The sequence below is a fragment of the Durio zibethinus genome, chromosome 11 (assembly GCF_047325235.1).
Source record: "Durio zibethinus cultivar Kanyao isolate XHJ-2024 chromosome 11, ASM4732523v1, whole genome shotgun sequence".
NCBI lineage: Eukaryota > Viridiplantae > Streptophyta > Magnoliopsida > Malvales > Malvaceae > Durio > Durio zibethinus.
Window position 1 is genome coordinate 15,957,436 of NC_143172.1, and position 6,233 is coordinate 15,963,668.

The 6,233-nt window shown below is 30.0% G+C and overlaps 1 pseudogene; it reads right to left on the reverse strand.

Moving 5' to 3' along the window:
- Nucleotides 1-377: 377 nt before the first annotated feature.
- LOC111290204 (6-phosphogluconate dehydrogenase, decarboxylating 3, chloroplastic pseudogene) lies at nucleotides 378-1,185 on the reverse strand (annotated as a pseudogene).
- Between the last annotated feature and the right edge of the window lie 5,048 nt (nucleotides 1,186-6,233).

Sequence of the window (6,233 nt, forward strand, 5' to 3'; positions counted from 1 at the left end):
ATTCTTTACCTGCCATATACTCCAACCAATTTGACATATTTATGAGAAGTAATCCTTTCCTATAACATAAATCTTCATGCATTTCATTCTAATATTCTAACATGAAACTTTTAAGTTCAATTATCAAATTTTAATTGCAAAAATATCCTTTTCAAAACATGTGTACTTAGTTATTACTAATATAAGTTATGAATACCAATTTACAATTTACGACCTCTTAAATATTTAATATGGATTTCTTAAAGCAGTTTAAAAAAAATAAAAGAAGGTGATCTATCTAAATCCAAATGAAGTACAAAAAGTAATAAAAGGAATAAAAGTATCGGTTTTCATAAAAAAATCACTAGAATGTAGACATATGCTACATTACGGAGAGTCTACATACATTCTTGGTATCTTATCCTAGTAAAGATAGCCAATTCCCCAACTTTTCTCCAAGCTACTTGCCTTTGAATCATCTCCGTAGCAAACTTAAGATCCACAACCAAGCTAGCCAATTTGGGATTCCTTTGGTAAGCCTTATTGATCCTATCTAAAAGCACAACCTTTATAATACACCCATCTTTCCAAATCCTAGCCAACTCTCCCAAATTCAAATTTCACCCTTTTTCAATACTCTTAGCTCTCAACAAGTTCATCCATTAAGCATAACTATGTATCTTTTATGCATACACAGCTTGCCTAACATCATCAATCAATCTTTTTTATCAATCCTCTATGCTAAACTCCTAACTTCCTTTAAAACCCCAGCAACATGTTTTGTCTCCTCTTTTAACCCACTAAAATACCTAAAATCTAATGAAGCTGTAATCATAAGAACAGTAATAGACAACTCAACAACTTGCTACACAGTCCATTTCCCAGTCCCTTTCATCCTAGTTTTATCCCAAATCTTATCCCACAAATACCCATCATCCAACTTGTCCTTAACTTTAAAAATATTAGATGTTATCTCAAATAAAAAAACTTTCAAGCTTTCCCCTATTCCATTCTATGAAAATCTCAGCTAATTCATCATTCAAAAGCCCCCTCAATATGTTTAAGACCATTATAAGCTTCAAAAATTAACTGCATATCACTGTATTTGATTCCATTATGAACCATTTTAACGAAATTAACTGATCCTCTTTTGCCAATATAAGTAACACAAGGTTCATCTTTAACTTGGGCTGCCACTTTTTCCATCTATAGATACATCTTCACAACACAAACCAAAAAACTTTTTAAAAGAATTATCAAATTATGTTACCAAAATCAAATCAAATTATCAAACTTCTAATAGCTTCTCAAACTACCATCATTTATTTCATTTAACCGACGATAAATAAGATCATTTTTTGCTGCTAATAGGCCAAAAATGAAAACTTGAAAGATAAAAATTCTAAATATTTTCATTCAAATTAAATCAAAACCTTAAATTTTCATAGCTTGTTTCACGAAATTAACACAAATGCTCAAATGAAACAAATTAGGATGATGAAAACCTTTATGATATAAGTAAGCTCTTTACTTTATTTGGTGTTAGGGTTTTATTTACTTTTTTTATGATGAAAATTAAAAAAAAAAAAAAACTTTGTAAAGTGCTAGCTCTAAAGATAGAGCTATGGTTTTGGCTTCCAAAGCAATCGATCAACCTCATCCTTATTCATCCTAATTGAACACACAAAGGTATCAATCTTTAAATTCACAAGAATAAACAATCAAAAGTTGAATGTGTATCATTCTTTAAATTCACAAAAAATAAATAATAAAAAGTTGAATTCAAAATCAAAGGGTAAAAATCCATCAAAATGCCAAAAAAAAAAAAAAACTCATCTTTTTAACTCGTCTTCGAGTACAGCTTGTTCTTCTAAGGTCCAATCCAAGAAAATATCAAGATTATGCTTCATACCCACACTCGAGCTCTCAAGTATAGAATTCTCGTTGTTTAAGTATGCTCCATTGATAGAAAATGATGCATGGTTTATTTCTTGCTAATAGTTTTTCAGTGGATTCGACATCTGTTTAGATTTAAAAACTTTGATTTTTACACTCTTTTTTTAGATTTTACCAAAAAGATAATGAAAACTGTCATAACGTCTAGATCCGAAGATCTATCGCTAGACATTGACTTGAAGGAGTTGCCACCAATATATTTTTATCTAGGTGCAATTGGCCACCTAAAGAATCTATCATTCTAAGGAACACTTAAGTTTAAGGGTCCCTAAAAAAATAAGTTCAGGTCTATTAACCAGAATAGAGTTCGGGAGTTCGGTTACGCATGAGAAAGGTTATAGCACCCTTACAACGCCTATCGAAAGATGGTACCAGCTTGATTTTGTGCTATCCAATAAGCCTTAAAAATTTATCAAGTAATTAATTATTGAAAATTATTCTCAATTGACTCTAATACTTTTAGTAAAAACTTGAAAAAATTCCTTCACCTCAAGAGTATACAAGAAAATTACTGTTTTATTTGCAGAGGCTTCATCGTCGGATTATTTAACATTAAATAAAATTCAAGAAAATAAAAAAAAAGAAAAAAATAATTTAGTTTTAGTACAAGAAAAATTGATACTTTCAACTTTTTCCCAAAATATTTTTTAGAAACTTTAATTTTGAAGAAAATTGATACTTTTAACATTTCCTCGAAATTAATTTTTAGAAAATTTATTTTCAAGAAAAATTGATACTTTCAACTTTTTCTCAAAAATATTTTTTAAAAAACTTATTTTCAAGGAAATTTGATACTTTCAACTTTTTCTCAAAAATATTTTTTAGAATCAAAAACATTTTTTAAAAAACTTATTTTCAAGGAAAACTAATACTTTCAACTTTTTCTTAAAAATATTGTTTTTTGAATTTTATTTAAAGAAATAATTAAAAAAAAAACAAACAAAGATAAAAATATAATAAAATAAAAAATACTAAATAATTCTAATCTAATCAATAAATAATAATAATAATAATAATAATAAATAAATAAAAAAACCTGAGAACGGCTCGGCTTAGTAGCTCGGCTCTACTTCAAAACGGCTCGCACCTGGGTGGCACGCGGGTCAAAAACGGGTTAACGTTCGGGTCGGCTCGTCCGATTTCAAAAGTGCGAATCTTTTAGGATCAGTAACACCAAAACGACGTCGTTTTTTACGAATATAAAAGGCTATCCCTTCTATTTTTTCAGTAGATCTCTCATCCCCTCTCCCTCTTCCCTTTTTTTTCTCCTCCCTCTCTCTAAACCAACAAAGAATTTCGGTTGAATCTCGTCGGATTCTGGAAAATGTCATCAAAATCTGGGTTTTTCGTCGAAAGTTCACCGAAAAGTTTGTCGATTTCTGGAAATGGTCGTCGAAAACTGGGTAGCTGATCGAAAAATTCAAGCTTGGCCGAAAAAGTCACCGAAAAATTCAAACTTTGTCAAAAAAATCAACTGAAATCTAAAAATTTTTCAAAAATTTCCAGAAAAAATTTGTCAAAAATTCTAAAAAAAAATTCCACCGATTCCTAGAGCTATTCTAACACATCGAAACCCTTTTTTAGCTTTTGTTTCTTCTCTATGTCTACGTTTTTGTCTCCTCTGGTCTTTATGATTCTCTCTATTTATAGGGATTGATCAGAAGAGTTTTTGATCAATCCCAACTCCTCATTGGATTGGGATTCAATCTTTGAATCCAATATGGACTCTGATTGAATCTCAAATTCACGGTAGGATTCCAAATTTCCATCCCAATCTCAGTCAAAAAAAGGAAATAAAATCAAATAAAATAAAAAAATGTTAATAGATAATTAAAAGAAAAATAATTAGATAAATAAAAATATCAATAGATAAATAATAATATATAAATAGATAAATACATACATATACTAACAGATAAATAATAAATAAATATATATTAATAAATAGTAATAATAAATAAATAAATAATAAATGCATAAGATACAAACAAAATAAATAAAATAAAATATAAATATAAATAAATAAATAAAAATAAAAATATAAAACATAAAATAAAATAAAAAAATAAAATGGGCTTACCCATTTGGAGCAAACCCAATTGATCCGAGCCTGTACCAAATTGGGTGTCTACAGCTGCCCCAAAAACGAAGACACTCATTCAAAACTCCACTCAACCCTTTTTTTTTTTTTTCATTTTTTTCGTTAAAATTCTGATCAAAGCTCCTCTAAGCAGAGGCTCAATGACTTTGAAAATAAATAAACAAAGCTCTTCTAATCAGAGGCTCAATGACTTTGAAAATAAACGGCTCATTTAATCAGAGGCTCAACGACTTTTGGAGAATAAAATTGCTCCTCTAATCAGAGGCTCTACGATTTTGAAAAATAAACAAGGCTCTTCTAATCAGAGGCTCAATAACTTTTAAAAATAAATTGCTCCTCTAAATAAAGGCATCACAACTTTGAAGAATAGATTGCTTCTCTAATCAGAGGCATCACAACTTTGGAAAATAAATTGCTCCTTAACAATCATGTCCAAAGGAGTTGAAAATCATGTTTGAAGGAATTTCAAGAGATTATGCCCAAAGGTCTTATAAATCAACCCTGATACTGAAAGACATCATATTTCAAGGATTAAAAACTTACCTGACAAGCTTTTTCTCAGATTTGAAAATGTCTTAACATTTGTCTTCTCTATGTAAGATGTTGGAATACTCTTGCTTCTTGAATTTATGCACTATATTTTTTTGAATGTAATATATGCTATGCAATGCATGTGAAATTCAATGCATGCTATGCAAATATTGGCTAATTAACTCCTATTTAACTGTGATACTCAAGTTTCTCAAGCTTTTTTCTTGGGCATCAAACCCTTTATTCTTCAGAGACTAAGTTACGCTATTCTTTCAAGATCGAGCCAGTTTAGCTCTCAATTATCTCTTCCACTCACATTCTTCCTATAAGAAATCTCTTTCCAAATTCAATGTCCTTATCAGGAACTAAACATCTAAATTCTGCCTTTATCATTCTTGACTTCTTCAATGTAATGTAAAAATCTTTCATGCCATTATTCATTTATCAATCATTATTTCAAACTCAACAAGTAAGAATAAATTTGCACATTTCTTTGATTGTAGGGTATTAAGAAGAAAAGAATAAGAATGGTTGTGAAACAGTCACCAGAAGAGGCACACAAAGAGTGAAGTAGAATGTCTTTTATTAACAAAATGTTGGCAAACTTTGGCCAAGAAAGAAATACAAAGATAAGTATGGGGAAACAAAACTAAAAAATGAACAATCGGACAATCATGATAACACATCTCAAGGTTTTTCTGAAAACCCAACCATCTGATGTACTTAACAACTTAGAGCTCCTTCGAATTTACTAGTCTCCATGCCAACAGATTTTTAAATTTGATGTTGTATTCTCCTTATCTAAGCTACCTTTTTAGGTTTTTAACTTAGATAAACCCTCTATGACTCAAACCGTCCTTTTAAAGTTTTCACATTGAGTCCTCTTTTTTCATTCATTTTTTTTTCTTATTTTTTTTTTCTTTCCATTTTTTTTTATATTTTTTTATTTCATTTTTTCCTTTTTTTAAGCATAGTATTTTTTCACAACATCAAAATTTATAGGATGAGGTAAATCATTTACATCCATCTCAGTCAGTATCAACGTTCCATTCGAAAAAGCCCATTTCACCATATACGGCCCTTCCCAATTCGAAGTCTATTTTTCTCTATTATCGTGCTGGATTAGGAGGATTCTCTTTAAGACCAACTCTCTTTCTTGAAAGCAATGGGCTCAAATCTTTTTGTCATGAGCCCTCATCATTTTTCTTTGATATAACTTACCATGGTAGAGTGTAGTCAATCTCTTTTCTTCTATAAAATTTAACTATTCATAGCGTTCGTGAATCCGTTCAGCTTCTTCCAACTCAACTTCTTTCAAAACCCTCAAGGATGGGATCTCCACTTCCACTGGTAATACAACTTCCATCTCATAAACAAAAAAAAATGGGTTGCCCCAATAGAGGTGTGCACTGACGTTCGATATGCATACAGTGCAAATGGTAACTTCTCATGTCAATCTTTATAAGTCTCGATCATCTTCTTAAGAATTTTTTTTATGTTTTTGTTGGCTACCTCAACTAGCCCATTCATTTTCGGACGGTATGGTGCTGAGTTATGATGCTTGATCTTATATTGAGCATATATTTCTTGCATCATCTTACTATTTAGATTCTTAGCATTGTCTAAAATAATTCTATCTGAAAGTTCATATCTATAAATTATTTCT